Source organism: Onychomys torridus, chromosome 12 (genome assembly GCF_903995425.1).
Source record: "Onychomys torridus chromosome 12, mOncTor1.1, whole genome shotgun sequence".
Taxonomy (NCBI): Eukaryota; Metazoa; Chordata; class Mammalia; order Rodentia; family Cricetidae; genus Onychomys; species Onychomys torridus.
In genome coordinates this window covers 45,037,492-45,063,491 of record NC_050454.1, presented here as the reverse complement: position 1 = coordinate 45,063,491, position 26,000 = coordinate 45,037,492, and the positions used below count along the sequence as shown (strand labels likewise).

The following is a 26,000-nucleotide window of genomic DNA, read 5'->3' as shown; positions in this document are numbered from 1 at the left end:
CCTAACCTCTTGTAAGAAATTCTAATGGCATTCAGTGAAACAGACAAAACAAACAAATGGAACCCAGACAACAAATCCTCATGGAAGTAGTAGAGGAACTATTTCAGAATCAAAGGGGCTTCAGTGGGAGCAAGAACGTGATTAGGAAGGGTAATCGGGGTGAATAACATGAAAATATATTATATGTGTATATCACCAGAATATAAGTAAAAATAAACATCTAAGGAACACCCAAAGCTTTACTACTTTTCTATCCATTATCTTGGACAAACAAACACTAGGGCCTCTTTTTTATCCCGTTTCAATCCATCTTCTTAGACTGAGAACTAGAGAACTAATTTTCATCCAGCTCCCAGTTCTGGGAACCACTCACACTTCTTAAGAGAAGTATTTGTTTCCTTCAAATTTAAAGGGATTATACAATAGATTTTCCTAACATGATTATGTGAACCACCTACCTGCAGTAATGGCTCTTATGGGTGCACTAAATTGTACAGCTGCTCTGCCTTTATGTTCATGTTCCAATGATATAGATTTTTCCATTCCTGAGTTGGTGATCTGATAAAGGTCTTCTTCAAAATTCTTGCATCCTGCTGAGCAAATCTTGGGAAGGCTCATTGTTTTTCAATCTTGACAATTCTTTCATTTTTAAGGCAATTAATCACTTGCAGAGTTATTGAGGTTTGGCCACAATGTTTATATTTTGAGTTGCTTCATTGATTTTATTTAAATAGAAATTCAAATACATAATTAAAACATCTAGTCATGACACCTCATTTTGTTTCCCTTAATGAAAGATAGGTGTAGAGAAGAGATGGCTCATAGGTTAAAAACATTTACTACAAGGGCAGATCACAATTTCCTCTAATTCCAGTTCCAAGGTATCTGATGTTTACTTCTGGAAACCATGGATACACACACACACACTCTCTCTCTCTCTCTCTCTTTCTCTCTTAAAAATAAATATTTAAATAAAAATTACACAGGAGGAGTCTTTTCTTTTCTCCAGTCATCCTCAGTCTCTCATTTCTTTATATCTAGTGTTGACCAGATAATAACATACCTTAGGATTATTTATAGGTTAAATAACATTTATCAACAAGACCTCTTTACAGAAATAAAATAAAGCACATTAAGTTGTACACAAAGATGATTATAACTGTATATAGGATCCAAAAGAATAGAGAATTACACATATTACCTGAAGCTCCATAGTTATCAGAATATCAGGATGCAATCTGTTTGAGTGACACTATCTCTGCATGACTGTCCTCTCTAAATGTGAAGCACATGTCCATGTACAGTGAAAAGTAGAAGGAAAATGAGTTAAACAAAGGTTGAAGGAATATGATATAATTCAAGGAGTGTTAAATAGAAAAATATCTCAAGACCTATAAGTTAAGACTCTTCCTGTTTAGCAGAATGAAATCTTGTAGTTGGAGATCTTCTCTCCAGGTGCCACCAAGCCCCTGCAGTCCCACAACCCATGTATAAAATAATCACTCAGATGCTTATATTACTTATAAACTGTTTGGCTGTGGCAGGCTTTTTGTTATCTACTTTTACCTTAAATTAACCCATTTCTATTAATCTATAACTTGCCACGTGGCTCGTGGCTTACCGGTACCTTACATCTCGCTTGTTATGGCAGCAGCTGGCAGCTCTCTTTGCCTCTGCCTTCCACTTCCCAGACTTCTCCTCTCTGTTTGTCCCACCTCTACTTCCTGCCTGGCTACTGGCCAATCAGTATTTTATTTTAACCAATCAGAGCAACACATTTGACATACTTGAACATCACACAGCAAAATCTGTTGATTATTATCTCTTGTACATTTAAAAATTAATTGGCATTGTTCATATATAGTATTTATTCATTTTATTTTGTAAACTTTTGATGGTTAAAATGTACAATATAAAATTAATTTTCTTTTTCTTTTTAAATTTAGAAGTAGACAGTCGAACAATTGTGAAACAGATTGTGTTGGATATATATTATTTTGATGAATACATGTGGATCAGAATTATTTAGTTCATTGGAACTACATTTTGCTCTATCAGGGCAAAACTCAGTTTGAAAAATTCCCCTTCTTCAAGCTAGTGATAGCAGATCTGTAACACAATATCTGACAAATGGGTAGGTCTTTGCAAATATTTGTATAGTGCTAAGTGCTTAGAAATTTTGGCATGGTGATTTCATAAAATTCAAGCTGCTATTTATGATTGTTTGAATTATACAGTGCAATGGATAGCAGCAATTAACTGAGAAAATATGAAGTGAATTATCCAAATAATTAAATCAGAGGCTAAGCTGTAATTACATAGTGGAAATCCTCTTGCAACATTTAATAATTCAGCAAGCCTTCCTTTATTTTTATCATCAAAAGCACTCTGACATTATGAAAAGAAAGCTGAGTTTGCAATCAGGAATGGTGGGCTATTCTGTCCCTTCAGAGCTAACCCACTCTATGTCAGACTTTAAGGCAGGTGTTTTGAATTTAAGATATGAAGGAAATTGGTGAGTGCTTGTTTCCTTCCCTACTCACAATAATCCTAGGAGTGTTTATGGCTGTTATTATAGCTTGTGGGACAGGGAAAGACAGTTTTCATAAAAAGTATTGCTTCTGGTAGTTTGACCATGCGTCAGTAGAAAGCCACACATCCCTGAACATTCATGGGCAATACCAAGTTGACTTGGCATGTGAAAATGTAAAAGAGAATACAAGGTTGCATGGGAGGGCAAGTGATATAGAAATGGGAGGAGTTGAGTTGTAAATATGACCAAACTCACTGTGTGAAATTCTCAAAACACTATTGGAAATTAAATAGGGTAAATTACTAAACAAGAACCAAGGACAAGTTGAATGAGCACTTTAACCATTGTCTTATGACATATATGTCCCTATACCGGCAATTATTGATATCCAATAAGATTCAGAAAGGTCATTTTGATACATATTAAAGTCCTCAACAAAATTATTAAGGTAGAGATGAAGTAGCCTCCATTTATTGTGCTGGCTCTTAAAATATATCAACCAAAGTAAATAGCAACAGATACTCAACACCTGTCAGTAGGAAGAACTGGGACAATTGAATCTTAATGATCACCACACAATGAGGAAATTAAAATAGATAGTACTTTTATGCTGTTTGTGAACCAGATGTGTGTGTGTGTGTGTGTGTGTGTGTGTGTGTGTGTGTGTTGTCATACCTGAGTTGGAGACTAGCCCCTGATGCTTACTGTGCTAGATTAAAATGTCTACCTTATTATTCTAAACTTAGTTTCTCTATCTAAGAAAAGGGATAGAGCTTGTCAGAAAAATAATTTATATATATATATATATATATATATATATATATATATATATATATATCCTCTTCATAGTGTACTTAACACCCTGCTTGCCAGGCATGGCAAATATTAGAATTCATTATTATTTTGATGAGTTTGTGTTGCTTACAAAGCTTAAATATGCTAAGAGATAAGAGGAGCATGACGTGGATAAATTAAACTAAGTGTGCTCTTTGCATATCCTCTAAATGATTGCTTTGCTAAGGAGACTAAATCCCAGGAGTTTCTAGTGGTTTTGTTTGTTTGTTTCCCACAGGGAATTGGCATAATTCCATTTGTTTGCTTTTGTGCTTTTACAAATATTCAAGAGTAAACTCTTAGAGTCTGGTAGGTGTGTGCTTGCTCAAGCTTCATGAATTCTTTTTAAGTGAGACCAAACAGCTTATCTTTGTTTCACAGAACAGCACACAGTACATAGAGTGCAGCCTAGTACAGAGAAAGCCTCCAGTGCTGCTTGGGAAGATTAAGACACTGTTGGAAAATGAACCCTTTGTCTAATCACAGAACAGAGTGAATACAGTGCTGGAAAATCCCCTCCCTGCTGTCTTTGCTATCACTCTGTGGCCTGCCCAAAGGGCTCTGCCACTCACTTACCATCATATACTGTTCTGGTCTCCTCTCTGAAGCAGCACTGCAGTGTGACAGATAATTTTCTACTATTGAAAAGGAAGGGGGTAATCCCACTGCACTGATCTACCTCTCTTACGGGAAAAAGCACCCAGGACTTGTTTATAGAGAGCCAACAGGATGAAAGATGGAGGTTCATTTTAAACACCTTCTATAGGATCTTATTTTATTTTTAAGATTTGAAAGGTCCATAATGGACATTTCTATGATTTGGAGGATGAGATTTTAAAATAAGGCAATTGTAATCCTTGCTTCATTGAAATACTATAGACAATGTGTTGTGTGAGCCTACAGGCCTCAGACCTCTGTACCATGGTTAAAATAAACAAGTGCCAACTTGTAAAAATCACAAGATTTAGATTTCAACTTGCTGACAGCTTGCTTTGGAAGGCCCTTTTACTCTTCACAGTTATCCTGAAGCTCTGCAGATTCCATCAGCTTTCATTGGGTTTGAGCAATTTCATGTTATGACCTAGAGATAGGAGGATGCCATTGTCTATGATGCTTAGCTGAGAGGAAACTTGTAGCCTGTGGCTCTGCCTAAGGATAAGCGTGAGCCACCCTGGCCAACATGAAGGGGAAATATGCAGTGGTGAGAGTTTGACCGTCTAATTCATTATTTAGAGGTTTTGAGGGGAAAAGGAAGTCAAGTTCTATTGTTGCCATTTGTAATACATTAAACAATCAGAGTAAGAAAAAGCACACAGTGACTGTCTTGGCCATCTGCAATATGTAGGATATAATCTGAAGACCCACGTTAGAAATAACCTTGGATCTTACAGACAATTTTAAGGCTGAAGGTTACAGGAAGATACATTCCTCTTGAATTGCAGTCCTATTTTTTTGCTCTTTTGTCTTTATTTTTTGTATCTTGAAATGTCGATGGAGCTTTGCTTTCTTGCTTCCTAAATTGCCTTCATGTGTTAGAAGTCTTTGGGTGAGCATAAAATTAAGAGATTCCAAATGTGAACACTGAGGAGAAAGGTGTCTAATAAAGTAAGTGGCAAATGTGAATTTATTAAAAGTAGGTCACGTCATGCATTGTAATAACCTTCCTTGGCATATCTGTTACCGTGGGAGATAAAAGTAATGAAAGCATACAGCACACTTAGGGTTGAGAAAGGGATCCCTTGTAGTTCCACATAAGAGATGCCTATAAATTCTTTGGATAAATATCTGAGGAAAAAAGATGGTCATGTAAATTGAGTAACCATAGTCAATAAGTAGGCAGCCTCTTAAGTGGAAGAGCCTTAAGGGTCAGTATTAGCATGTGTAAAATATTTTGTTAATGACATACCAATATCTGGAAAAGGCATTTTCTGATACAAGAATAAAATTACATAAGGAGGGTCATAAGAAAATGCAGAGTTAACAGTAGCAGAATGAAAGTGGGGACGTATACCAACCAATATTAAGTTATAGAACACACAATGCAATCATAAAAGCCAGACTGCAAAACAATAATCTGGAAACATATTCATGACACACAAAGGTGTTGACTTTTATTTTTTGTTTTTTGATTTGAAAGCAATTGCATAAAAATATGTATGTGCATATAGTTAGCTACCAGTGTTTTCCAGCATAATTTGTCATAAATAGGCAGATGCAAGATGTACATTAACAAATCAAAAACAGCATCTTAATTATTTAGATACTTGGTAAGAAAGAAAACACAGTAGTTAGTAATCATTTTTATTTTTATATTCTGTGGTTATTGAAGAAACACAAAGGTCTTTTATTGGACCATAAAGGAACAAAAGTGATAGTCAACACTAATAGCATTCTAATGCTAGGTATTGTGTTAAGTGAAATGATACATTAGCTTATTTTATAGCACATATTTAAGTTTGGTGAATAAGGGAAAATTATATCATAGATGTTTACTGATATAGTAAGAAGTAGTGAGTAAATATCCCAAATAGTTATGGAAGAGAGACACAGTGAATAACAGATCTCTGTTATTTGCAATCATGATATTCTCCAAATATGTCTAGAAAACATGAGCAGGAAGCAAGGGGAGTTTGGGATAAAAGATGTCTCACTCTCCAACTCAGACAGGTTGCTTCAGAAATTTGGGTCCTACAGTTACTCCATGTGACAAGGATATGCCACCAAGTTTGGGAATCACTGTGGTAGACAAGTGACAACCTAAGGGTTGCAAAGTAGAGGCCATTCTTCCCTAAGTTTGCATACTGGATTCACAAGTAACTAATTGTGTTACTGCTTTTACAGGCCTGTGTACCAAACTGAAACACTGACTTCATGTTCAACAAAAGAGAAAGTCTTTTGACTTGACCTAAAATGTTTCATTTCTTCATCTTCTTAACTTCCTCTCAGTTCCCACCCCTGAGATAAACTCCTTGAATTCCATACTCCAGCCATAAACTGGTCAAACTCTGTATAAGGATATATAGTTTACTCTATAGAACTTTTGTACCCACCTTTCCAAGTTTGAAAATAACTTCCTCTATTAAGCTTCAACTCAGCCTGAACTTTTAAAATTAATGAACTTTTCTTTAGAAATCCTACAGCTTTAAGAATTTCTAATTTGAACTGTTTTCCAATTTTACTTATATGATTATTGATGAAATTAAAATCTCAAAATCTCCATTCTTGTTGGATTTTGCAATCCATTTCAGGAGATCATATCACCCTGTGATCACATGATAATTTGTTGAATCAATGGATATCTGTTTCTATTTCCTCCATTTCATTTCTTCACAGGCCCAACAGCATGATTTCAAATGAGTTTGAAATTGCAATAAGAATGAGTTATTATGAGAACTGAAATAAGAATAGTTGAGTAACTGTCTAGCTAGAGGATGTTTTGCTGTTCTTTATAATCATAACTATATCCATCTATCCATGTACTAATTATTATATACAATGTGCTTCTAAAAGTGACAAAAATAATTATTTTCCAAATGCTATTCAATACCAACACAATACAACATTTTTGTAATGCGTTATTGAAATTCTAATATAAATGATCATTTTAAATTATTGAAAGGGCTGGGGAAATGGTGCTATGTGTAAGAGCACTAGGTTTGTAAGCCTGGTAAGCCAGAATTCTCAGAATCTCCATCAAATTCTTGCCCGTGCTTAGAACCCTAGCATTGAAGGACAGAGTTAGACTGAACACAAGAGGCTGTTTGGCCACCAGCTTAGCCTTAATGGTAAACTCCTGACTAAGTAATAGACGCTATCTGTAGGCATGTACCACACACACACACACACACACACACACACACACACACACACACACACATTTCTCCTACCTTACATATAGTTTCAAAAATGTCTGCCCTCCTGAACTCTATGCAAAATATTTATTCTACCCTATTCTGAGTTATAGTTAACTTATTTTTTTCATTTGTAAATGTTAGTGTGTTAATTAAATCAATGAAATTATTTTTTATTTAACATATATGTTTTGTAACAGATTAAAAGTTTTCCAGCTACCATCTTGACAAATTCTGCAGAGATACAATGCAGTCACTGTTATAACATACCACTTGTTTCATTTTTTTTTTCACTTTTACGCAATGGTGAATATGAGTGGAATTTGGAACTGTCTCTCATATGCTACTGCGACCAGAAAAATCAAGGGATTAGACAACCATTGCCATAAACATTTTGTTTCAAGTTGATAGAATTGAAGCCTACATTGTCTCATTAAAGATCCAACAACTAGGAAGTGAAAGTAAAGACAAGGCTAATATATATTACATTTGAGCACACTTTTAAACATTAGCACAGAAAAATGTACTGGGTCGTATATCAGAATAAATAAAAAACAAGTAGCTAAATTATCCTGAAAATCCTAGAAGTGCACCTGAACAAACCTACACAATTGCAATTACATGATTCATTCTTAAAAAAATATTCATAACATATATCTCAGCATATATGGTCAATATTTTAGTGTTAGAAATCCTATTATTATTTTTCTTAAATACAAAATTATTACTGATGAGAAATATTTCTCTTAGCAATAGGTATATTATTGATAAGAAGTATAAACTAGGAGATAATATTCTGGATACCTACGTGTGTGCATGACTGATGAGTGGAAAGGAAAATACAGATATGCACATAAGAAACAGGCTGAGCTTGGGTCGGAGGACTTCTGGTAATATAGATGAGTGGACTTGGTTGAAAAGCATCAAGCATCTATTTGAAATTCTTAGAAACTTCATGCCGTCTCATCCCTCAAGTAAAAAATGGTTGAAACAATTCTTTCTTCCTCTATAGAAAGGTACTAAGTTGCAACCAGAATGATTTTCCTATGGCTTTGCAATTTGCTGCCATTATGGAAAATTACTTAGTTTGGTCACAAGATCTGTGGGGTTTTTTGTTTTTGTTTTTTGTTTTTCTTTTTTTTACAAAATGTTAGAATTCTGAATTGAAAAAAAGTAGTAAGATATGTAAGCAATGTCTAACTTCTACAACATTAACCCCTAGAGCAATAGCCTTCAGATTTTTGGTGAAATAAACAAACAAAAAAATGAAGAAAAACATTTTTTTTCTCCCATTGAGTATTGCTGTTGGAAATACCATTTGAGGAAGTGAGCTGGGGACTTGGTATCCAGCATTTCCATAAACACATCTAGGTAGATATGTACTCTCATCAATAAGATATGCCAAAGTATCATTTTAAGTTCTACTTTGCACCTTCAGGCACAGCTACTCAAGAGTTTCTTCCTTGAATGATAGAATTTAAAAAAAAAAAATCATTCACACAGACATTTTAATCAGAAAAACCTTATGACTATTTGTTCTCAGTAAAAAAGAAGGCCATGGTATATCTTAGTTTAGCACCAGATATGGTGGATGTATAGTATATTGATTCACTGACCATTTTTATGGTCATATCTGTGACCTAATATGCAATTTGACACAGCTGAGCAAAAATTAGCATCTGAGAAAAATCAAAGATACCAAAAATGAATGAAAGACACTTAACACAGTTTGGAAGATCTTATTTATATTTAAAAAAAATAGCATTACATATGGAAGTACAAGATGAGAACTGTCATATTTTTGCTAAAATATGCATCTGAATAAAAGGGCAAATGAGGACTTTTCATCTAATCTGCTTTAATTTTATTCTTACTCTGTCTTTCAAAATATCATCTCTGGTGCTATTATTCAACTTGGAATCTGAGGCTCTATTTTCAAATTCTAAGTGAGTAACTGTTTCCACTGATTTTACACATGCATTAAGATTTAGAGTTACGGAAAGTCACATAGCATAACAATTATACCAATTGTATTTAATGTATTGCATTTTAAAAATGAATTATATGTCCATCATGCTATATTTAGTATGTGCCAGCCATCTTATATAATTGTCAGTGTATTTGATGCTTTCCAACCATATAAAATGCTCCATGGTACCTCAAACACACTCTTGTATCTTAGCATTTACAAAACAAAGTGAGAATTTCCTATATGATATGAGATATGAGATTTTGGTTGTGATTTAAATTAGCTACCTTAGGAGACTGACAAAATTAGTTACAAGCCAAAGAAGATGAATAGACATCAGTTTTCTTATCTTTCAATAGTGTGAATCAAGTGTCTTAACAAAAAACATATAATTCAAAGCAATAATGTTTTGAAGTGATGTGAATGAAAGCAAGAAAGAAATGAATCTACTTTGAAATATGGAATTGACTTGTACTCTAATTCCGCCTCTGCCTTTTAAATTGTTCAATATATTTCCAAGGGGAAAAATAATATTACTTTATATGAAACATAAAAATACTTTATAATTTCCTTTTAAACATGCCTCTGGGTTCCTATTTTACTTGGGAGATCTTTCACATCATTTCTCTAAAGTTACATTGCAGACATGTTTAATACAGTGACATTAAATTGTAATTCATCTGGCTGGTGAGATGGTTCAATGGTTAATGTACTTGCCCTGTAAGCATAAGGAGCTTAGTTAAAATCCTAGAACCCATGTAAAATAGGGTTTGATGGCAAGCATCTTTAATCCTGGTTCTCCCATGACATAAAAGGAAGCAAGATCCCTGGTATTCTGAAGGCTTCCTATCCTAGCATTTATAGTACTGAGTAAGAAACATTGCGCAAGGCAGGAACTTGCACTTCAGACTATTCTATGTGTACCATCTTTCTCAGAAGAAGACACATATATGCAAAATGATGTAAACAAATGCACACAAAAATAAAATTGTAGTTCTTTTGTCTATGTATATATATATACTTTACAAATCTTTCCTAAACAGGAATACACGCAAATGAACTCAGAGTCACATAACTGTTTATAGATCTTATTATAATATTCATGTCAGAAACTAAAAGAAAATTTTAAGTATGTAGAACTAAAATCAACAGTATATCATAAAATATAACCTAAACATGTTATATGGATATTAAGTAATTTAAAATAAGTAAAAAACAATTACATAAATTTTAAATATTTCTACAACTTCTAGATTCACCTGAGTCCAGGTTATTGTTCATAATGTCTTAAAATCAATTAAAAGCGCTACCAGATATCAATAAATTGTGAAGTTCTTTATATTTCAATTATTTAACAATTGAAAATTAGTTTTATAGTCAAAGGGATACAAAGCTTACTTCCAAAGGGCACTGTATCTTTCATCACCTCCATAGAGAGAGAACACAGTTCGCTCTAGGTCAGAAAAGCAATGATTTATTACAACACTGTTACCCACTGAATAGCTTCGGAGTCTCTCATTAAGTGAGACAGTACGGAGAATCATTCACTGATCATTTTACAAGGACTATAACATCGTGTGACTGCTTAGGCAGTTATATAGCAACTTCCAAATCAAGGCAGGCATCAAAATTACTGAATGTAACAAACAATTCACCATGTCAACATGAATAAATGTTTTAGATTTTGACACTATATTTAGTCAAATAAAATAAGGTCCTTTATTCATGAACAAATTTGAAAGGTATTCAAGCAGGACTCCAAAACTATTTCTTCTGAATTATTTGCCTTATTATCTTAATGCCATTTTCATGTCACTTTGTAGTAACTTTGTGGTGGCATAACAAAACAAGAGTACAGTGGCCTGCAAAGGGTAGGGTGAGTACTAGAAACCAACAAATAGTTTATTTAGTCAAGACTTGGTAGATTGGAAGTGGTAGCAAATGCCTGTAATGGTTCCAGAGCAGCATGGTCTATAAAGTCAGACCCTGCCTTCAAAAACAAACAAACAAACAAAAAACAAGGGTTGTGATAGTGGGAATTCACATTACAATCTGATTTTTCAACCCATAAATATGAAATATATGTAAGCTAACATAATATATGGAAGTAAAAAATAATACTTGTTGAAGCTGGGCGGTGGTGGTCCACGCCTTTAATCCCAGCACCCAGGAGGCAGAGCCAGGAGAATCTCTGTGGGTTCGAGGCCAGCCTGGGCTATAGAGTGAATTCAAGGAAAGGCACAAAGCTACGAGAAACCCTGTCTGGAAAACAAACAAACAAACTTGTATAGAGAGGCACAGTTGACAAATTTTGTATATTCAGGGTTGTACAGCCATCAAGTATCCAAAATATTCAGAGGGAAAATGGTCTACACTGAACATGTGCAGACTTTCTTTCTTGTCATTATTCTTGAAGCAATGCACAATTGAAACTATTTACATAGCATTTACATTGTATTCAACCTTATAAATTCTTCAGGTGATTAAATGTATGGGAGAATTTTCAGACAGTCCTTGTGACATTTTATTTAAGGGGCTTAAACGGGCATGCATCCTGATATCCTGGTGCAGAGGGAATTCTTAGAACTGAAATGCATGAAGCCTTCTGATTCATTCTGGCCGAAATGAAAGCTCAATGTGATTCTGGTGACTATAAGCCCACGATACCAGAGAAGAAAAGAACAGCAATAGAAAAAACCAATATTCATTGAAATACAAACTTTCAGGATTTCCAATTAATAGAAATTTTACTAGTTATTTATCCTGTTAAGTTTATATTCTTTTATTTTTTCCAGTTCAGAAGAAAAAAACTCTAAGAAAATTAAACATATAGTTTTAGTAAACAAAAAGTTTTGATTCCTAAAAGTACAATAGAAGATGAATTTTAAAATTCATTTTAAAAATGAAACACTAAGACAAACAGAAATTTTCATTTTTTTTTTAAACTTAAGGGCTCTATTGTGCAACAGGGAGGCACACATTTCATAAGACAGCATCACATATGTTTGTTCTAACAGAGTTTGTTACATTTCTGATGAAAATACTGACTCATGTAACTATTGATGTGGTTGTAAGAAAAAGAGGATTCACATTTTTAAATGAGATCAGTAACTGCTTCTCAAACACTTTCATGCATTTTGTACCCATTCTCACTTTATGTCTCATGTGACATGGCTCTGGATTTGATCCTTCTTAGGGATATACTCCACAGTTGTGATGCTGACAGAAGTTGAAGTCGTAACTCAATTTCAACACTATGTTTGAGTCTATAGACATAAATCTGTGTTTGTAGCACAATGGCTGTCTTGAGATAAAGCATCCAGATACCAAGAGAAAGGATGAGGTACCATTGCGCAGGTGCTTCTGTCTTTCTTGTTACTTTGGGTGTATAGAACACAAACATTCCCGTGTGTGTGTGTGTGTGTGTGTGTGTGTGTGTGTGTGTGTGTGTGTGTGTGTGTCTGTGTGTCTGTGTGTGTGTGTGCATGCATGTAGGGATGGGTATTTTCTGATTGTGTGTGAGAGGGAGACCAAGAAAAGAAAGAGGAGAGAAACAAGTTACTATGCTATATCCTCTACATCACAGCAAGTGATACCTCTCAGTAATAAAGTGATTCACTGTTGAAAGAAATAAATTATTATTATAAATGTAAAACCATATCAAAGAAGGAGACTGTCTCTATAGCTTTAATATGTGTGTTTTGTATCTTAAATGAATGATGGATCACATTAATGGTGTCTATCAAACATTGGCTAGGATAAATACTTGTCTTTGAGAAAAACAGAGGAAAAATTAATACTTACATTAATTGTATGATATAAAATGTAAAATAAACTTTTTTTCATGGTGGCTTTCAAAATATTTACCCAGTGTTGCTAATATAATTGTATTTTATTTTGTATCCATACAGTATTTATAAAGTATATAATGATTTAATTCAGAATACTGCAACATTGAATTCATAGATTCAATCATGCCAGTTTCCTAACGTAACATTTTTAGGAGTCATCTTCCATGCTAATGTATGAATATTTGTACATTATAATCTAGCAGCAACATGACAAAAATAACTGAGCTTTTATTACCCACTTTTAGTATCTATTTCTACTCTTCAGTTTGGAGAAGTGTTGATTGAAGAGTGTTCTCAATATTTAGTGTGTATGAGGTCCCATGCAGGCTACAGATGGCATCTTACCCCCATCCATATGTTTAAAACATCTCCTTCCTTTGGAACTTTTACAGGCACCAAAACAATCATGAAGAAAAGTAATCTTTAAATTTTAATTTTATCAAAATAAACCAGATCTTTTTGTATAAAACTTTTGCCAGCCACAGATTTTCTTCAACAGACATCAAGTAAAGCACACTTATAAAGGCCAAAAAAAAAAGACTGATAAGCATACATTTAACCTATAGGATAGAGTAAATTATCTTTGTTGGGGCTATAACACTTTTGTTGATATATCTAGTCTCTAGAACAGTTAAATACTTTTCATATAACTTCAGCCTGTTTTCTACAAGTATTTGGATCTTAGTTTCTACTTACTATGTGGTATATTATTTATGCTATATTTTAAATTTGTGAACATATCTTGAATAAATACATGCTTTTAAGTATGTATATTTAATTATTTTAAGCATTCACATCACACACAAATACATTCACATATATGTGGATATTTTTTGTTAAAAAACTAATTAATGGTTGTAATGGATAGACATCCCAGCATTGGCCTGGAAGTTCCAACCCCCATTGAGGCTTCGGTAATGGTCACACCCACAAGGCGGGGCAGAGGAGGAAGCGGAAAACAAAGGATCGGGAAGGACTCACTCTCTTGGTTCCGGGACGCGGGACACAAGAGGTGAACCGAACAGAGTTCTCCAGTGAACGCCGCCGGACTACCCTATTCCTTTGCCAGACTCTGCGACCTACCCCTTCATTTGTAAGTTACCCCACAAAATAAACTTCCCTTTTAACTACATGGAATGGCCTTAATAATTTCACCAATATCTGGCGCCCAACGTGGGGCACGAAGTGAGTCCTTCCCAATCCTTTGTTTTCCGCTTCCTCCTCTGCCCCGCCTTGTGGGTGTGACCATTACCGAAGCCTCAATGGGGGTTGGAACTTCCAGGCCAATGCTGGGATGTCTATCCATTACATCTGGTTTTATTTTTATATGTGAAATTAGTAAATATTTTCCCTTTAGTATGATATCATTATTTTTTTCTGAGACAAGGACTCTTGGTATTTCCTTTGCTGGCCTGGCACATGCTATATAGACCACGCTAGACCTCAGCTTGCAGATTCCTGCCTACCACTGCCTCCCAGTTTTGAGATTAATGGCATCCACCACCATGCCTGACCTTAATAAACTTTGAGAAAGAGAAGATCTGAGTTATACCTCTGCCTTTTCTTGTTCAAGATCTCATCCAGGATTTCCTGATTACTATTTTGCTTGCACACTTGATCAGAATGCACTCTTTATTTTAGGCTGACATGAGTAACAATTTTGTTAAGCTCCTAATGTAACATAGAGTATCAAACTTGAATCTGTGGAAATGATATTAGATGAGGAATTACTCATCAGATATATATTTAGCTAAGATTACATGAATGTGAGCATAAAACATTCATAATACAAACATAACTTCAAAAAATAAAACTTTTTTTTTTATTTTTGTAAGTCACATTCACAAGTGATAAGTTGAACTTCATTTTTTCTGTTATTTGAGAAACAGAAAAAAATTTGTTAGGACCCTAAGGATTAAGATCTATTTGGGTAAGTACCATATTTTATAGGATATAATTTCAAAGATAGTTCAAGAAAAAGGAGGCCTTGATCAGTTTAGACTTTATTATCTATTAAAATTCATACTACTAACAACTTGAACAGGTTCTTCTAAATAAATTTAATATAATCAGGTCTGTATTGAAGCATACAAAGGACTAGTTATTTGAGTCATAATTTTAGCAGTAAAAATTAGCACAGCTCTGTCAAGTTCTGAAATGCATAAGAGTAAATGTGGATCAGAAGCATGTACAAGGATTATAGACAGGAAGAATTATGCCTAGAGATATATTTAACTCTTGCTACAAAATATTCTTACTTGCCTCTGGTATTTTTCATAACTAGACTAGTGAACCATGAGGCAATTATGGTTGAAGAAAAAGCCTTATTCAGCACCAGCAGCAGTTGCACCAGCTAGATGATCTGCCAAGCCACTAGAGCCATGGACTTTGAATTTCTGGCAGTGGCCACTATGTTAACACCATTGCTGATAGCAGTACAAGCAAGGCAGAAATTTCCAAACATTGAGCTGAAGTGATAGATGTTGCTTTAAAAGCACAGAAGAAATAAATGAAGGAAGGAAGGAAAGAAAACAGCTTCTGAAACTTGACTTATTTCTTACTCTCCTACTGCCAAATACTGCCAAGGTGGCCACGGGAGCTGTCACCACTGGAGAGACAGACAAGCTTGTGGAAGATTTGGAAGGAAGGAAAAGTCAAGGCTGAAAAGGAAAACAAAGTTAGCCAAGGCAAATGCTAAACTGTGCAATTACTAGCACAAATGCCTTCCCTTTCTTCTCATTGAAGCATTTCTTCTATTCCTTCCCATTTCCTCTCAGAGCAATGCTCATATAATACAGCAGTTCAAATAGCCTTATGTGTAAAATATTCACTTTTTTCCAGTTGACTTTTTAATTCATTTTTATAATTATTTATTCTAGGTTTTGAGATTGTGATATTATCACATCATTTTCTTCTTCCCTTCCTTCCTCAAACCTTCTAATTTATCTCTCCTCTTTCCAAATTCATAGTCTCTTTTCTTATTAATTGTAGTTATATACATGTATTTATAGGATACACACACACACTATATATAGGCTTCCTATATACGTTTTTTCAGGACTGACCATTTGGTGTTGAATAATCAGTTTGTGTGCTATTTCCTGGAGAGGAAAAACTGTCTCTCCAGCTCCTAAAATTTCAAAGTGCATGGAGAAATCCCAGGAGGCATCAACCATACACAAAATAGTTAAACTCCCTGTCACAGACCTGGAAAGATGGCTCAGCAGTGAAGAACACATGTTGCTCTTTTATAGAGTCCAGTCTATTCCTGGCACCCTAATGGCAGTTTGTGTGTGTAACACTAGTTCCTGGAGATCAGGAGACAGACACCATGTATGCACATGGCACACATATATACATCCATTAAGGAAAAACACTCATATACCTAAAATAAAATAAACCTTAAAAAGAAAACTGAAACATACAGAAATTACATGGCTGTTACTCATTGTCTTAAGTGGTAATTCTACAGCTGTGAAGAGACACAATGACCACAGCAACTCTTATAAAAGTAAACCATTTAGTTGTGGTGGCTTACGTTTTCAGAGCTTTAGTCCATTATCATCATAGTGCGACATGGCAGCATGAAGGCAGACATGGTGCTGGAGAAGCAGCCAAGTGTCCTACATCTTGACTTGTAGGACACAAGAGGTGGTCTCTCTCACTGGGCATTTCTTGAGCATATATGAGATCTCAAAGCTCACCTCCACAGTAACACACTTCCTCCAATAACGTAATACCTCCTCCAATAAGGCCACATCTCCTAATAGTGCCACTCCTTTTGGGGGCCATTTTCTTTCAAACCTCCACACTTATGAATCTAACTTAAAAGCAAACACCAAAAGTAAATATAATGCCACATTTTCTTAAAATTATTTATGCCTTTAGCTGTTATTGAATTAGTATCTGTCCATGATCATGTGAAGAAGTATTTCCGTTAAATTCTAAACTCATTGCTACTACTTCCAGTTTAAACATCTAATATTCCTTTCTGTTGTATTCTTTTTTTAGACGTACACAAATACACAAAAATATTAAATTGAAATAGCTCTTCCTCAATGTCACCATCTTTCATGTTTAACATGAGATAGTTTGGTGTTCAAGAATGAGAGTTTTACCTTATAGGGGATAAAAAATATTAAATTTGTTTCATTATTGTCACAAAATATATCATCCAATTTAATAATTTATTGGGTAAATGGAGGTCTCACTTCTTAAAATATAGTCAAATCAAGAGGAATAATTACAATTCTTTTTCAAATAAGTATATACTTTTGTTGAGCAGAATCTCTATAAGGATGGAAACTTGACACACGTGTGTGTCAATGCCATATATATCTGAATATGTATATTTATATACAGGTGTTGGAAAGAGAGCTATGAAAACCTAATTGTTCATTCATTTGTTAAAAATAAAATACATTTGTCTTCTTTGGGACAATTCATCATGTACTAAAAATTTTTAAGTAAATAACTTTAGGCACTGAGATCTTATGATTATTTAAAAGTCTGCTTAAGTTTACTGACTGCTTTTGTTCAGTAATGTCAGTCCTGCAAATTAAAATTAAGCAAGAAGCATGAAGGAGGACAACCCTTTTATAAGAATAGAGTAACTGTCAAAGGAAATGTAAAATTCGTGTTTTGACTTTGATGCAGATTATAAGCGAGCTTGAGAGGGTTAGAAAGTTCAAGACATGCCCACGAAAGTAGGTCAGAAGAGCAATGAAAGCCTACTCATTCTCTCACACCACAGGCTCATCTATTATGAATTGTTGGAAAGCAATATGGAATCAAGATAATCTTACTAGGAATCTCAGAAAATTTCTCAAGGTGGTAAAACTTAAAATTACAACAGTAGTATCTACTTTCAATGAAAAGATACTACATTTTCTTTGTTAATACTGGTATTTAAACAGCCAAGCCCCCAAAAAAATGGTAAATATTTGAGAGTGCCAATAAAATATTACAAAGCCTTGATTTCATTACATCATTCACTGTTTCTGCATATCACTCACCCAGAGACTTGTTCAGATGTAAAGATGCCATGGTCTTCATTTTATCAGTCCTTGCAAGTATTTGCAGTATAGACATATCTGATATGGGATTCATATTAAGAGAGTTAACATAAATGATGGCTTGTGTGTTATCCTTCTCTTTTCAGTTTTCTTGAGCTCTGATTACAGCACCATAGAGCAATATTTAGTGTACTAAGAGGGATGTAGATCGTTGGAGGAACATGAGTGCCATTCTACTCTGGCAACCTGAGTTTGATTCCTGGACCAAACCTAATGGTTGAAGAAGAAGCCAACTCCACAAAGTTGTTCTCTGAACCCCCTTGTACCCAATAGTTCTACTAATGACAAAAGTTAAAAAAAAAAAAAACACTTTTGAATTAAATTTAATGAAACTTTGCTTTGCTTTATTTATTATTCTGCTCAGTTCATCAATTGAAAGTGACACTATATTATCACATGGGAAAATAAAATTTCCCATGTAAGGAAGCTATTAAACAATACAGCTATACTTTTAGAAGTAAAAGCCATCTACCAAATGAGGTTAATAATTCATTGAAGCCATAGAATTACTTTGGATTAAGAAAACAACACTAAATTAAGTTTACTCATAGCTGATGCACATCTGGCAGACTATCTACAATAAATCAGCCTATGCTGTTAGTCATCTTGTGGAGCTGAGTGAATTGAGAACTTGGTAGGAACTCAATTAGGCACCAGTCTTGAGTCTCTTATGACTCAGGAGAGTATGCTACATACTGCAAAAACTGGACATTTGACAGCAAAACTGTAACTGGACTAAAGCTGGGCAATGGGACTGAGCATATCCATCGATACTGCTCACTTGTAAGACAATGAGCACAGAAATAAAAGACACACTGGTGTTTTTCTATCCAAGGATATAAAAGTGATCATTCCATATGTATTTATTGTCACATAGAACATTTAGGAATAAGTCATGTTTTTTAAAGCTACATCTAATTATGACTATAACAAAAGAAAAAATATTTAAGATATGGAATCACAAAATTAACCCTTTAAATAAAAATATAAAGGATTTTAATAGGGCTAATATGTTTTAGTCTCAGTGCATGATCAATACTGTGTTTGAGTTACTGTGTGATGCATATTTCAGGAAAGCTACAAACCACTAGTTTCCTTTCAGTTCAGTATGTAAGAAAGCAAAGCAGTAACATAAAGTTCATAAAAAGGACTATATTAGATATAAGTACTCCTTTTCATTTTATCATGTAATCTTTAGGTTTGTATGAAATCTTAAAGAAAAGTTCAGATGTATACATGAATACCAGAAACCCTAATGGTATTTCTCACTTTTCTAGGAATTTAAATTTTAAGTCTCTGAGTCTGGTTCTTTCCTTAGTATGGAGCTACAGAAAATGGAAACAACCATTAAAACATAGAACTAAAAATGAGTAAGTGCAGGGCACTCCTGATTTGCATAGTTGGCAGTTAATAACAGAAAATGAAGCAAAGAAGCTGAAGAATTTTGCATCAGAGATTAATCTAGCCCAAATACATCCATGCATGGTGATCGACATAACCTTAAATAATGATCCAGGATTCTTCAGCTAAAGGAAATTTTCCAATTCCTCAGACTGGTTTTTTGGACCCGAAGAAGCTGGAATGAGGTGAATCACAGAACCTTTGTAATTATTCAAGTACCAAATTTGTCCAAGAATATTGAACAATGTTCTCTTAATTCTTTTTAAATTGATTATGATTTTATTTTTTGTAGATTTCATGTATGATTATTATATTTGCTTAATTCCCTACCTTCTCCAACTCCTCCTATGAAATTCCTTTGACATTTTCAAATTCACAATCTCTATTTATTATTGTTGCAAAAACATACATTATATATGTGCTGCCTATCTATCATCTATCTATCTATGATCAATCATCTATCCAATCTATTGAGTCTGTTAAGTGCTACTCCTATGTACATGTTTTAGGGCTAACCACTTGGGATTATGTAGCCTGTCAGGGAGTACTTTCCTGGGGAAAAATGCGTCTCTTTCTCTCAGGGGCCATTGACTATCTATAGCTCTTCATCTAGTGGTGGGGTTTGTGAAACTTACCCCATTCACAATGACAGATAATTTGCTAGTAACTCATGAAGGTCATCTGCAGGCTACCACATTGTTGAGACTATAGTTACATCTTCTCAATCATGACTACAAGATACTATGTAGTACAAGTGTTTTGGGCCTCTGGCTATCAATTCTTTTATCAACATTTAAACTTTAATTTCTGTAACTTTCAAAATAAAAGTCGATGACATTTTAGGATTAGTAAGTGTCTTTTCTTAATATTTACACTAGCTAGCCCACTTAAACTGAATTAAAATATTACTTGAGTGTTCATTTGAGTAATTATACAGTACAAGCAACTCCTCATTCTCATATAACATTTAAAAATTTTGACAAGTATACATACTATAAAAGCATAGTTGCAAGATTTTGACAACTTACCAAATTTCTTCTTCTACATTTTTACTGTACCATTAGTAATTGTCATGGAATTATATTTATATGTCTATTTCTAGGATATTTAATCATTAGAAATTTTAGTGTATATTTATTCTAATTTCTATATTTTTATAAACTAGAATGAAGTACTGATATATTACAAATTATGGGGAAAATATGAGTTTTATTCAGTTCAAGTTTATAAAGAGAAGATGTAAATGACTTTAGGATAATAAAATGTAACTCATCTGGTGTTTGAGTTGTCTCAATGGGTAAAAAGTTTTTGTCACATAATGACAAGGACCTGAATTTTATACCCAGCACCTACATAAAAAACTAAGCATGTAGAGCACTTTTATAGTCAATCTATGGGAGCTGTGAAGACAAGAGGATAATCATGTCTCTCTGACTAAGCATTCTAAATGAATTGATTAACTTCAGATTCAGTGAAACATATATATATATATATATATATATATATATATATATATATATATATATATATATACACACACATATATATATATATGTATATTAAAACCATTGAGAGGCCTGATGTTTCCCCTGAATTCCAAATGTAGTTTACTTGCACACACATGAAAACATATGCATGCACCACAGCCATACAAAACTAAAATAAATAAAACACCTCACTTCAGGAATAACTTTTTAAAATATAGATTTTGAGAGTTCTGGACTCTACATCAAATGAATATTTGATATAAAAGCAGTGAATTATAGCATAGGAAAAAAAAAGCCTTGAAATTTCTGTACAGACCCAGGGCATGTAGCTCAGAGCTTCATGAAGCATAGATCTAACATATGCAAATTGATGGTATCTCTGAAGTTTGTAAGAGCCAGACACTACAAGTAAATACAATTAGCCATCTTAATAGCATTTCTTATTGCAGATGGTACGATGCCAATTTGATCATACCTCACAGAGTTCTTCAGTTTATGCTCATGGATATCAGTGTTTACAATTGCTTTCAGAGATGTTTAGCTTCATAACTTGCTCATAAATTTCCAACTTGTTCTAGGAGAGAGAGAAAATACTGTGAAATGAAATTTAAAGCCAATTTTAGGTTATTTTCATTAACTATCTAAGGAAGGCTTCAGATTTTTTTAAGAGAATGATATTTATTGTACCATCTTCTGTGTACATAGGAGGAAGAATATAATGTGGCATTTGCTAATAGTGTCTGTCAAAGGAATGCAGCATCTGCAGCATAAACCTATCATATAAATTATGTCAGTTATTAATGATATAAATGATACCATTTTAGAGCAAAAAAAACTTTTATTTTAAGGAAATTTATTAAATTTGATGGATGTCAAATTTTTGGCGGGTTTGTTTGTTTGTTTGTTTGCTTTTTGAGACAGGGTTTATCTGTGTAGTTTTTGTGCCTGTCCTTGTCCTTACTCTGTAGCCCAGGCTGGCCTCAAACTCACAGAGATCTGCCTGGCTCTGCCTACAGAGTTCTGGGATTAAAGGCGCGCACCACCATAGATCCTTAGCTTTTACAAATCCTCATCAGTCTTTGTAAATCAGACCTCATGTTCCGTAAAGAGATAAAATATAATACAGGTTATTGCCAGCTACCTTAAGCACAAATGTATAAATTTTTCTGCCCTAAAAATCTCTCCTCGGATTTCAGATAGTGATGGTAAAATGTTCCTACTTTTGAAAATCTAAAGAGAACAGGTACTGAGATGTGTTCAGCAGAGTATTAAAGAAAACTGAATGTTTGCCTTAGAACTTTATAATTACTTTACATTTAAGTCATTCCTCAATCCTTCTTGTGAATGTATATAATACTTTTATGTTATTTTGGAAATGAAGAGGGAGATGTATGTGGACAGAATGTATCCACAGTGTTCAATTCTAATGTGAAAACTTGATGTGAGAAATCGGTTCCACTTGTTGAGCAGTCTATGAGTAAAGCAGGGATAGAACTGCCTACTGTTTAGACTCATAATACAGTGATTGGGTATGTCTTGTATATTGGGAATCTTTGCTTTACTATTTTAAAAAATAATATAGAATTCTAGGATATTCTTTGGCAGATAGTGTCTAGTGCCACAAACCTGAAAATCAATAAAACTTGTTTTGGGGTAACAAAGGACTCTTTGAAATTTGTCTTTTGCATCATTATCCAGTGAAAATTGAAGCCCAATACCTATGGTGGGACCCCTTGTACAACCTTTATGCAAGGGGTGGGGCTTGGACTTCCCTCAACTGAGTGTAGGGTGCTTTACTGAATCCCTGTGGGAGGCCTTACCTTGTTGGAGGAGGGAACCAGGGTGGGTGGGTTGAGGAGTGGAGGCTGGGAGGCAGAAGGAGTGAAGAAAGGGGGATCAGTGGTTGGTATGAAAATGAATAAAAAAATCTTAATAAAAATAAGAGAAATCTTGGGAAAAAAGCAAAATGTTCCTAAGTTTGTGTGTAAGTCCAACCATATTTGATTTGGAGTAGTAAGATTGCAGCTAAGGAAGGGAGAGTTACATGAAAACAGTATACTTGAGTATCGTTTTATTACCATATAAGAAAATACTAGTGATTAGCAGCACAATTGTTGTTACCAACATCCTTATTACCTATGTCAACTAGATAATATGTAAGATTATAAATGGAGATATTGCTGAGGCTTTCCATGTTTCTGTTTTTTCCATCTACCATACTAGTCATCTACCATATGAGTAGGTTCCAATCTCTGTTTTGTTTGTATCATTCTGCAAAATAATTGGGCACACATTCTACATTGTATATAAAATTCTCCTTTTAGACACAAATCTAGATAGTAGGACTAAACTCATAAGTACTTTTCTGAGTGAATTTTATGTAAGTTTCCTCAAATTTATTTTTCTAGTTGGGTTGCAAAATTTAGAGAAATAGAATCATGGCCTTTGAGTCTGACATTTATGAAATTTTGATTTATATTTCTCCAAACCTGTTTTCTTGTATGCTGAAAGTTTGTAGGTCTCTTATCTGTGGAACTGGTGTATGTGTGTGTGTGTGTGTGTGTGTGTGTGTGTGTGTGTGTGTGTGTGCGTGCGCGTGCAGAAGGCCGTGGCTGTATACAGCAGGTGACAACAAATGTTTGTCAAGTCAACTCACCAGACGTATAACTCCCTGATGGGAGCCCTACCTGGCAAAGCCATGGGGTCACTGACTGTGGAAACTGGTTGTTTTCTGTCTGTAACTTTCTCAGGTGCCACTGCTATGCCTCCCTAAGAAGAACAGTTGTAGGGAACTTTCCATAGCCCATTGGTAGTGTTTTTTATATCTTTGAGCACACTCATAGTTGTGGATGATCAGGTTATGATTTCTCTTGAAGCTGTATAATTCTGATGTATAGAAATAATACCAGGATATTCTTCTATATTGACTCAGGGAAGTAACAGTATTCTCAGTCTTAAAAACAGTCTTCTACATATTTTGCATAGATCTTAGAACAAATCCAAAACAGACAAAGCTGACCCTACGAGAATATACACAAAGACAAATTCATGGGTGTTGTTTATTGCTACATCAAGGCAATGCTGTTTACATTGAGGTATAGCTCTTTGCAGTAGCTCTCTTTCTTCATGTACCCTGACCACTCAAGGTTCAGTCAATATTTTACTGTCTGGAACCCCACACCAACTTAGAGCTACATGCATGGATCAATGTGACATTACTAGCCTAAGAGAAGCTGCTAGTTAGAGGAGCTGTGCTTAGGAACTGTATAAAGGGTTATATAGTGAGAGAGCTATTTAAATGAGATGTTCATCTGTGACTGTGTGGAGGCAAGGAAGATGAAGCTGTATAGTAAAGAGATGTAGAAGAGAAATGTATGTAAAAGACAGATGTGTAGACATGTAAAAACAGATGTAACTGTGTATGTAGAGATGTATGGCCATATGTATGTAAAAAAAGACACGTAGCTGTATGTATAGAATGTAGTAGTGTGGAGATGTGCATATGTGTGGAAAGAGTCGAAGACAATTCTTAAGTTGAAGTAAAAGAGAAGGTTATCATCAGAAAGCATATGTGTTTCCTTATTTTACTTTTCACATAGATAGAAGCTTATTTCTAAATATCCTGAGATAGAAAAAGTCTAGCCTTTAGATAGAAATTTTTTCCCTAATCCCTAGCTAATCTGTGGTCTTCTATTCTCAACCCTGGAGCAGTTCAGAGGGCTGACCTCTCCTGGTCTGTGATGTGTGTCTAAGACATCTAATCTATTGTTTTTAATTATTGGTGATTCTTTGTCCATATATCAATGTTGTAAATTTATGGATTAACGACCATTGCACATATGATTCTTACAACAGTGTTGACTATATTTTTTTTCATACCATGGTGATTAGCTCATTTCATAGTTATCTTCCTTACAGGACTTGTTGTCTCTTGTATGGAGATGTTTGCAAGCCACAGATCATTTCTACTGTACACTGGAAATATGATTGGTTTTACACTAGGCATTAATTATAAAAGGTCACTTTATTAGAACATCATTAAGTTTGTCATATGAATCTTCATTGTATAGAGTTTCAAATAAAATAAGACTAGAAAAAGCTTTTAAGATTATGTAAACAGGCATACATACATTTAAATGTGTGTGTGTGTGTGTGTGTGTGTGTGTGTGTGTGTGTGTGTGTATGAACCATTTCTGTTAAGGAAATATTTTATTTCACTTTTTAATTTTTTACTGGTTAGGGCTGAACTCAGGACTTTGTCAAGTACTCTCCCACTGAGATAAATCCCCAATCTTAGTAAAAATAATTTTTTCTTTTATTAAGGAAATTTTTAATTCATTTTACAGATCACTCTCTCCTCCTCCTTCCACCCCTCCTGCTTTCTCCCCCACCCCAGCCCACCTTCATTCCTTCCTCCAACAAGGCAAGGTCTCCCATGGGGAGTCTGCAGAGACCGGTCCATTCAGTAGAGGCAGGTCCAAGCCCCTGTATCAAGGCTAAACAAGGTGTCCCAACCATAGGTAATGGGTTCCAAAAAGCCAGCTCATGCACCAGGGATGGATCCTGATCCTAATTCCAGGGGGTCCCTTAATCGGATCAAGCTACACAACTCTCTCGCTTATTGCGAGGGCCTATATTTTAACTGAAAATATCTCTTTGCAGAATTAGAAAGTTATTGCTTTTAACCAAAGGCAACAAGAGCTTATTTCACTATCTCAACCAAAGTAATGTAACTTATAATTGTATGCTTCTTGAGTTCTCTTCTTTTATATATATTGAAAGCCTCTCCAGTTATGGCCGAGGCAGTATTCAAATTTGAAACCTTCCTTCTTTAATCTCTGAAATGCTGGAATTGTGGCTATTTGCAATGATGTCCAGCTAATATCTCTGATTTTAATGATTACATTTATATTTTCTGTGACCACTATAATATAACGAAAAACATAAGACTAGAAATATAATGAATATTAATCCAGGCTTTGATTTTAGGTGGTAATGT

At 34.5% G+C, this 26,000-nt stretch overlaps 1 protein-coding gene across 3 annotated transcripts in view; it reads left to right on the top strand.

The window, feature by feature from the left end:
- Cadm2 (cell adhesion molecule 2) overlaps positions 1–26,000 on the top strand; it is a 956,963-nt gene that overhangs the window by 509,441 nt on the left and 421,522 nt on the right. The window lies entirely within an intron of this gene.